Genomic DNA, 9,756 nt, shown 5'->3' on the forward strand with positions numbered 1-9,756 from the left:
GGGGTGTGTTATAGCGGAACCCCGAAGCCAAGGTGGGAGACAGCGTGCCGAGGGCTGCATGGTCGTGGGGGTGGTACACGGCCGTGAACGATTTCCGTAGGGCACCTGGCGCAACCCTGCGGTAAATAAGTCGCCTTACTCGGGTACTGGGGGCTCTGCCTGAGTGGACCTTGCGACTCGCCAGAATCGTGGGACTTATTATGGAGAAAAATTTACAAACAAATACATTAAAACAGAGATACACGACGACGACAATGGCACAAAAAATGGATAAAGAGAAGGATAAGGAACTGGACCCTTTTGAGAGAAGGGAGTCCATTCCCAGATCGCCGCCGTCTGCCAAAATGGTGGTGGCTGGAGGAGCGGGCAGGCCTTGCTCAACTCCGCTGGAGCAGGGCGTAGAGGCGTACGACTCCCCAGCTGAGAGGAGGACGGCAAGGCCGCATGGCACAAGGATTCTGAGAGAGGCCGACGAGGTATTCGTTTTTCCTGGCCCCAGCGCGCCAAAGGCCGTAGAAGGAAAAGGAACGGAGGACGCTAACAAGGAGTTCTTAGCTCCTGGAGACGCGGAAGTGTGTGGAAGAAACAGGAGTGATAGTGTGACGAGCAAGGCGAGTGATGTGAGTGTGAGTGCGAAGCGAAAACGAGTGAATGAGGAAGAGAATGAGAGCGTTGCGGAAGTGAGTGAGATAGCGTGCATGAGAGTAATTGGTGCGAGGCTCCGTAAATTTCTGTTTACGGAGACAAACAAAATTTCAAAGAGTGCGAGTGAGAAAATACTGGACATTGTGGGAGAATATGAGGAACAGATGATGAAAATGTTGTGCAAGAATGAGAGAATACAGGGGAAACTGGATGAGTGTATGCGTCGAGCGAGTCGGTATTAAGCCTACGGCGGAAGCGGAATGAGCTATGCGAGCGTAAGTGCGAAAAATGTTGAAAAGAGCGTGATTGAAAAGGTACAGGAAGTGAATGTGAAGACGAGTACGAAAGAGAAGAGTTATCACATGATCATCTATCTCATTATGACGCTTTATGCGTTTTGTCTTGGTTGCACTACATTGACCAAGTATATGACCTAATGTCTCGTCTGCCTCGCCACAAGCCCGGCAGACGGTGTCTACATTTTCGTGCGATCTTCGCATAGTCATGCGTGTAGGATAAGTGTTGGTTCGCATTTTAATCGCGTCTATAAGACGCGAGGAGCGTAACAGATTGCTACGAGATAGCCATGCATTACTGAGTGGTTCTTGGCCAAAGTCTTGGACCCCTTGTCCTTGCGCAATTAATTGCGCCCACTCTTGCCTGTAATTGTTCTTAATTTGTCTCTTCCTTTCCTCTATCTGCTTGATGGACGCTGGCCAAGATAGTCGCAGCGCTGCAGCGTAAGACTTGTGCACTTTTTGCGATGCTTCATTACAGATAACTTTTCGGACGAGTATATCGTCAGATGCGGCCGCTTTCGCAGCGTTCCTGAGTGCTGCCAGATAGACCATGGGAAGTGTCTCGAGAAGACCAAGTCCCCCTTCCTTCATAGGCGTGTATAGGAAGGCACTATTTGTGGTCTCATGCAGATGTAAGATCTGTTTAACACCGCTTCTAATGGCTATGTCAATGTTTTTCAGCGTCTCTTTGGATGGCGGACGCATTACCAACCCATAGATGAATCTGGGCAGCAGGTACGTGCGCAACAGAAGTATCTTCTGCATTGGCTTAATAGGGAGCGCCTTCACCCTCTCTATGACTCCCTGAATCGTATGGAGCTCTGAACCCTCGATCAGGCCTCTCCAAGGTGTGGCTGTTGCACCTAGATATCTAAAGGCTTTATCTGGTTCTCCATATGGAATCGGGGTTCCTCTTACGACCATCTCCGGGTCTCTAATGTACCAGGTTTTTGGTCTTGGTACGTACTCGAAGGCGAAGCATTTCTCAATAGAAAGCGCCATACCACGCTTTCTTAACTCGGTATAGACCGAGTTGATCTGACCGATGGACGTTTGTCGGTCTTGTGCTAAGAGTACCATATCATCAGCGAATGCCATTGCTGCCAAATTGCGCTCCTCGACTTTAACACTTACGGTGTTTTCTTGCACCATTTCAATTATAGGCTCAATCACCAAGTTAAACAAGGTGGGTGACAGGGGATCGCCTTGCTTGACACCTCTCTTTAATTCGATCGGCACCCCGTCACTTCTAGCCTTTATAGTGGTCTTGCAACCACTGTACATGTTCACGATGTAATTTGCCACTTTGGCCGGGATTCCTTTTCTTATTAATGCCCAATAGATGGCCTTGTGTGGGATAGTATCGAATGCTTTCGATATATCCAGGACGGTGAAAACACCGCCCGACGCTTTTGCTTCACTAATGGCTGCACTGAGTAGTCTAGTGTTTATAAAACAGCCATTCTCTTTAGTAAAGCCTTTCTGTCTTAGCGTCTGTTGAATGACCTCGCGTATGCGACGGTCCAGCAGCGATGAAAATATTCTGCTTAACATTGAGGAGATAGTTATAGGCCTCCAGTTTTTAACATCCGAGAGATCTTTACTCGCTTTAGGTATAAGGGTAGTGCGATTCTGCTTCCAAGCTATTGGATAAGCCTCTTTTAGAAGCAGGAGATTGAAGAACTTAGCCAAAACAATACTGATGCCTTTTCCTTTCAAGTCAGCCTTTTCAATCTTATCTAAACCAACAGCTGAAGAGTTGGCAATGCGTCTGATTTTGTCCTGCACTTCCTTTGGCTTTATTGGTAGGATGATATCTCTCAGCGGAACCTCGGCGTCTGCAACACCGATTGGTTCTTGCTGGGAGCCGGGCGAACCCCATAGATTGGTGTACATTTCTTTAATTTTTGCCATTGTAACGTCCAGACAAATTTCAAAATTTCAATCTTTTTCAAAATTTTATTCTTTAAGCATATTAGTCATGACAATCTCTAGCTTGCATGAAAGACCGGTATTAACAAATATTTAATCACAAATATAACCATTCGTAGGCTAAAACATGTCTTCTCATAAAAAGCAATATAAAAACAACACCTATAATACTAACTAAATATGGTATAATATAGTATAATATAGATATAATATATTTAGTTTAATAAGAAAAATTCTCATTGATTATTTGTGAGAAAACCTGTAATAAGGTTAAGAACGTATATATGAATATATATATATGTCAATCGTATACTTTGACGACGCTATACATTCTCCGGTGATTTCAATGACTGTATAAGACATATGGTATTCTCCGGTGATTTCAATGACTGTATAAGACATATGGTATTCTCCGGTGATTTCAACGACAGTATAGGATATAACGTTTGACATATAATACAATTATTTCCTTTTTCTCTCTTGACTTAAATAGATAGTAATTATTTATTTTTTTTGAATAAATTTCGATTTGAATAAATTTCGATTAATTATACAGATCGACTATTACGATATAATATTCATTTTACTAATATTAAAAATGTATTATTCAATAGTATTAAACTTTAAATATATACGCGATATATATATATTAACACACAAAACTTCTTACAAATACATTTACTTATAATTATAAAACCCAAAGATCATATACATAGCGCAAAATAACATTATATCCATCATACGCCCAAAGGAATTGACATACTCTATATAGGATAGTACCTAAGAATATATGTACACCACTTATAATGTAGTATATTATAATTGGATAATCAAACGTGAAGCCCGCTTTACAATTGTGAACTCGGCTTTACTCGCAAGGAAACATCCAGAAGATTCTAGAAGGTTCTAGAACAATAGCGTGATGCAATGCATGATGCAACGCTGAAACACGTTGCAACCTGCAAGGCCCATTGCAAGCCGCATAGCGATGAGTCACCAGCCACCTGCAAAATCGATTACCAAGAAGAAGATAAGATAAGTCGGAGCGCATAGCCAACAAAGGCATACAGCTATCGCTACCGAGAATAGGATAAGGAAAGTCGGAGCGACCGGCGATGAGTCACCTAGGAACGCCGCTATCTCTACTAAGAAGCCATCTCTCCGGGACTTAACCGTCGCAATCTCTACCAGGAACAGATTATCTCCGGTACTTCCCCGGCACATCTCTCTTACCATTGGCTGAGCCACATCGCCCGATGGGAGGAGCGAGCCCCATTTTTGGGTATATAAACCCGGCTCCCGGCACGGAACGGCAGTGAATCCGTCCTCCATCACTCAGCAGTGAACTCACCATCTATCACTCAAGAGTGATCCCGCCGCAGTCAAGAAGTAAAGTTATCCAGCAACCAACCAAGCAATTACTACGGAGCTCTGAAGACATCGAGACATAGCCGCCATTTCGGACCGAGGTACCGAGGCTCCTCAGCTCTTCAACTCAGAGGGAAGAACACAGTAGCGAAGTGTACCATAGCAAGGCACATAAGACATTGTCTAACCTTGTGAGTATTTAAGCCAGTTCACATATCCCTAAATAGTAAAGCGCGACGGACACTCATTATATTTAATCATTGTATTTAATTAACTATTTAACCACTGAATTTCGAACTCAATCTTATTTCATATTACGAACTCTGAATCTGAATACAGACATAAGCCATATATTGCTCTGCGTTTCCGATATTATTTCAATCTACGATTTGCATCTGCATACGTCTGCGTTACAATCGTCGATCCATTTAATATTTTATCCAATACTATTCAATATTATTTAACCGATATCGCATACTTATTCAATCTATTATAATAAATATACTTATGTATTTTATTATATCACTGCTTATTTATATATGTATGTAACCCCGTATCCTACTACCTATTAGCGAATTGAATAACGCTAATTCCTCAGTACACATTAGAGTATTATATCCTGTCAGAAGGTAAATTCGCAAATCATCTCAGAGATGCACGTTTAGTAAAGTGAACGTAGCATTAGCCTAATAAGACCAGGACCTGAGAACCCGGAATAACCGGATGTATACCTACCTCTCTATTCTTTTATGCTTTTAATACCTTTCACTTTCCAATAATTGCGAATTACTTTACCACACCGACTGACAGTGATCTTGCATATTGATATTTAAATTTATTTGACAAGTGTACTCCACCTTTACCCTATTTGCTACTATTAAAACCATACCCTGTCATAAGGTAAATTCGTTACTACGATTCTGAGATGCACGTTCTGTAAAGTGAACGTCGCATTAACCTTCGGGGACCGGAATCCACGGGCAACCGTACATTTCTTCACCCTTCCCTGCTTACTCTCTCTCTGCTTTACAAACCTAACGAATTACTTTACCAAACCAAATGACAGTGGTCTTAATGATTATTAAAAATAATTAATTCACAATTTACAATTCAATTATTGATGCCTGAAGCTACACGTATTAATACTCTTAATATAGATATTAATACTTATATTCAAACCTCTATTCCTAACTCCTCTATACCCATTAGAGTTATATCCTGTCAGAAGGTAAATTCGCAAATCATCTCAGAGATGCACGTTTAGTAAAGTGAACGTAGCATTAGCCTATTAAGACCAGGACCTGAGAACCCGGAATAACCGGATGTACACCTATCTCTCTATTCTTTCATGCTTTTAATACCCTGCATTTTCCAATAATTGCGAATTACTTTACCATACCAACTGACAGTGATTTTGATATTCATTGACAATTTGTTACTTCAAAGTCTAAGATTTATTTATTCATTAAGAATTACTATTTCAAGGTTTAAGATTTAATTATTAACGATTGAAACATCAAGTATTAATATTCTCAACACAGATATTGATACTCCTATTCAAATCCTTCCTTTTATCCACGTTATTACCAATCCTCATTTAATACAGGTTTATTATAATAATTACTGACATAAAGTTAATTTATTAACAGGTGAAGGGCTTTCTCGCATAAGATTAACCTTTCATCTCTGTTCGCTCTCATTAACAAGTAAATCACGCTACAAACGTGAGTCATATTCAATTATTTCAAATAATAGAACAATCTATCTTTCGATTTATTCATGTGAATTTATTTAACCGTTAGATGGTCTCTCCTTTCCGACGAAGGAATCAGATCGATCGACACGAGCAGCACCTTCACAGGCTACGCGAACGTAGATCTCGAAGACCTCTAAATCTAAACGTTCAAATTTATCCAACGCGAATAATCATACAATCCCCTTCTCCAGACGCTTATTCGCCAATTAATAATATTCCTCCATACATTGACTATTTTCACCCTCAATTTCCTGAACAGTCTCATTCAGAATCAAATACTTACTTAATAGATCCAAATCATCAATTTCTAACTGACCCTGAATATTACGTCCATGATCAAACTCAACAATTAGCATCTCCTGAATACGATCCATTTTTACAACCCAATTCCAATATTTTCGACGAGGACACCGTGGTACTCGCTCCCGACGACGTCAATAATTTCATCCCAGAAGGAGCACAGAATAATTTTAGTTCCTTTATAAACTATCTTAACCAATCTAACGACTCTGAACAGGAGCTCAATAACATTGTAATACAGTTCCAAACTCATCCTGAACCGAGTCAGGACCAGTAGATTTTGTGTCGACATAAAGGATTTATAAATGAATAAACAATTTTTATACTTGTAAAATATCTTTATTTCTCGACCCGACCCGCAGAATTCCTTCTCCTTCCGACTTTCTCAATCGAATCTCAAGCTCTCGGCATCCCAGGGTATAGCCGGCCTAGCAGGTTGCCCTAAAAAAGTAGAGAGCAGCTTCTCGAACGTTTACCGAGGTAGACGCGAGAGAAGACCGACTTGTGCATAAGGTGATTAACCGCAAGGTGAATTGCCGGACGTAACACCATCTCGGGCGATTGTCGCAATTGTATAAGCGATAGGTCATTGGCGGCCACGGCATCTGCCAGCTTCCTTGGACAGTTATTCATTAGCTCCTGGCATTTTGCAAAGGCGAAGCGCCTCTTCTCCATCCTGTTTGGCGGACGGCTTTTGGTTTTTCGATTCCTACGTTTTCTGGAATCTTTATGTACTCCCTTGTTTTTATTCAGGCATTCTGTTATCTCGTCGCATAGCAAGTCAATATCCTCACTGGTCGTTCTTTTACTTGCTAACGAGACCAGTCTTGCAACCATGGTTGCCCATACGCCTTTCAGTTCACTTTTCGCTTCGATTTCCGCCAGCACACTCTCTCTCCAATCCTCGCCTTCAAAGGATAATTGCTCCGGCGCTGCACTTCGCGCCGGAGATTCGTTCTGCGTTCTAGGAACCTCGACTACAGCAGCCAATTCTGGCTGCCGTGGAGCTACATCAGGTTGTGGGGCCGGTACAACGGCCGGTTTCAGTCGACGTCGTGCATCGCTTATTTGCTTATTGGTTTTACCCGGGAAAAATTCCATCAACCTGATGTTAATGTTTCGCTCGTCTTGGAACCTTAGATTGAGTTGTTCGAGCCGCTCCATCTCATCCGCAGTCCACACGGTTAACTTTCTGCCACTCTTTTCGGCTGGTTTTTCAGCCTCGGCTGCTCTCTTTGTATTCCTTATTTTCGGGTGAGCAACCTTTCATGTTGCGAGAGCCCAATCCTTGATTCGAAGCTCAAGTTACAGTTCTCGCATTTGTACTCGGCCGCTGGATTGACCTTTTTACCCCTGCACTTAGGGTAATGACAGCGCCATGAATGGATTTTCGGAAAGACTTCCCGACATTTCTCGCACTCCCAATTGACATGCACATCTGGATGTTGTTCTAGAAAGTGTGCGTTCAGCTGCTTTGCACCAATGCAACTGATACTTCTACTGTTCTCCAAACATTTTGGGCAGTCCATGACTGCATCTGTACTTCCTTGGATGGTCAAGGGCTGGGTAACCCGAATAGGTATTGGGTCCCATCGCCCGTCCGACGGCGCCCCTGGGACTCGGGCGCCGCTCGCGCTTCCTCGCCTTTTCGCCACATAGGCAGCGTCCGCCCCGCCAGAAGCGTTCTCGGGGTCGTCCGCCTCCGAGGCTTTTTCTATTTCACTATCCATATTTGCTCCTGAATAGACCGTCGCCTGGAGCCAAGACGACGGTCGGGCAATCGTGGGCTGCACCTCACCCCGACGGTTATAAATTAGTTTGCGGCGTGTTGCTTTTGATTTCCGCAAACAAACTCTGGGCACTCTAGGCTGCTCCTCACCCCGATGGTTTCTTTGGTGTCTGATTGCACAAGGTATACCCGGACTACAAAGAGCCGGCTTGGAAGAAGAGAAAAGGCGAGCTGGGGGTTAGTTTCCCAATTCTGGGACAGCAATTTCCCTTTTTCACAGAATAATCTGTTCCCCCATGATGGCTTACGCCATTTGATTCCTTTCTTCGCTTCGCCTTTTCGGCCGATGACAGGCCTAACAAGTTATCCCTGATGCGCCAGCTTGGCGAGTTCCGAGCGTGCTAATTTGCTCGGCGCTGTACACCCGTTAGCCGTCGCCCACCGTACCGTCTTGCTATGGTGGGGACGTTGCCCGGGAGTGACCACGAGGAGGTGGGGTACAACTTGGACGTGAGAGGCTGAAGGTCCTTACTAGAGGACTTCGTTGGCGCATCACGACCCAACTACGACTCTCTCTAAGTACCATCGCGGCGTGTTGCTTTGAGAACCGAGAGAGTCATAGTTACTCCCCCCGAGAGAGTCATAGTTACTCCCGCCGTTTACCCGCGCTTGCTTGAATTTCTTCACGTTGACATTCAGAGCACTGGGCAGAAATCACATTGCGTCAACACCCGCGAGGGCCATCGCAATGCTTTGTTTTAATTAGACAGTCGGATTCCCCTAGTCCGTGCCAGTTCTGAGCTGAGCGTTGAATGGCGGCCGAAGAGGACGACCACGACGGCTCGCGCCGCCACGGAAGCCTCGCAGCAAGGAAGATCCGCGGGAGGCCAAGGCACGGGACCGAGCTCGGATCCCGGGACCGGCGCGAGAACGCCGACCGTTCACCTCGCCCAGGCCCGGCACGTCAGCCAGACCCGCTTCCCGACCAAGCCCGACACGCCCCGCTCCTCAGAGCCAATCCTTATTCCAAAGTTACGGATCCAATTTGCCGACTTCCCTTACCTACATTATTCTATCGACTAGAGGCTCTTTACCTTGGAGACCTGCTGCGGATATGGGTACGAACCGGCGCGACACCTCCACGTGGCCCTCTCCTGGATTTTCAAGATCCGAGGGGAAGATCCGGACACCGCCGCAACTGCGGTGCTCTTCGTGTTCCAAACCCTATCTCCCTGCTAGAGGTTTCCAGGGAACTCGAACGCTTATACAGAAAAGAAAACTCTTCCCGGATCTCCCGACGGCGTCTCCAGGTCATTTTGGGTTACCCCGACGAACACTCTTACGAGGGCCCGAATTGTATGCGGTTCCGCTGCCGGGTTCCGGAATAGGAACCGGATTCCCTTTCGCCCGACGGGCGTGTGTCTTTCGTATAATATATATTATTATTTCTCGACACTCGAGTATATTGTACGCCGTCATTGACATAGGATTTCTCCTAGGGCTTAGGATCGACTGACTCGTGTGCAACGGCTGTTCACACGAAACCCTTCTCCACGTCAGTACTCCAAGGCCTCGCTGGAGTATTTGCTACTACCACCAAGATCTGCACCGACGGCGGCTCCAGGCAGGCTCGCGCCCAGACCCTTCTGCGCTCACCGTCGCGACCCTCCTACTCGTCAGGGCTTCGTGACGACGCGAGAGAAGACTAACGCCCGCTCCCGGTTGCC

The 9,756-nt window shown here is 44.9% G+C and overlaps 1 pseudogene; it reads right to left on the minus strand.

The window, feature by feature from the left end:
- Positions 1-9,106: 9,106 nt before the first annotated feature.
- LOC146721838 (large subunit ribosomal RNA) overlaps positions 9,107-9,756 on the minus strand; it is a 2,352-nt pseudogene continuing 1,702 nt past the window's right edge.

Source organism: Nylanderia fulva, unplaced genomic scaffold (assembly GCF_048542155.1).
Source record: "Nylanderia fulva isolate GAGA-0341 unplaced genomic scaffold, ASM4854215v1 Scaffold405, whole genome shotgun sequence".
In the NCBI taxonomy this organism is placed as follows: domain Eukaryota; kingdom Metazoa; phylum Arthropoda; class Insecta; order Hymenoptera; family Formicidae; genus Nylanderia; species Nylanderia fulva.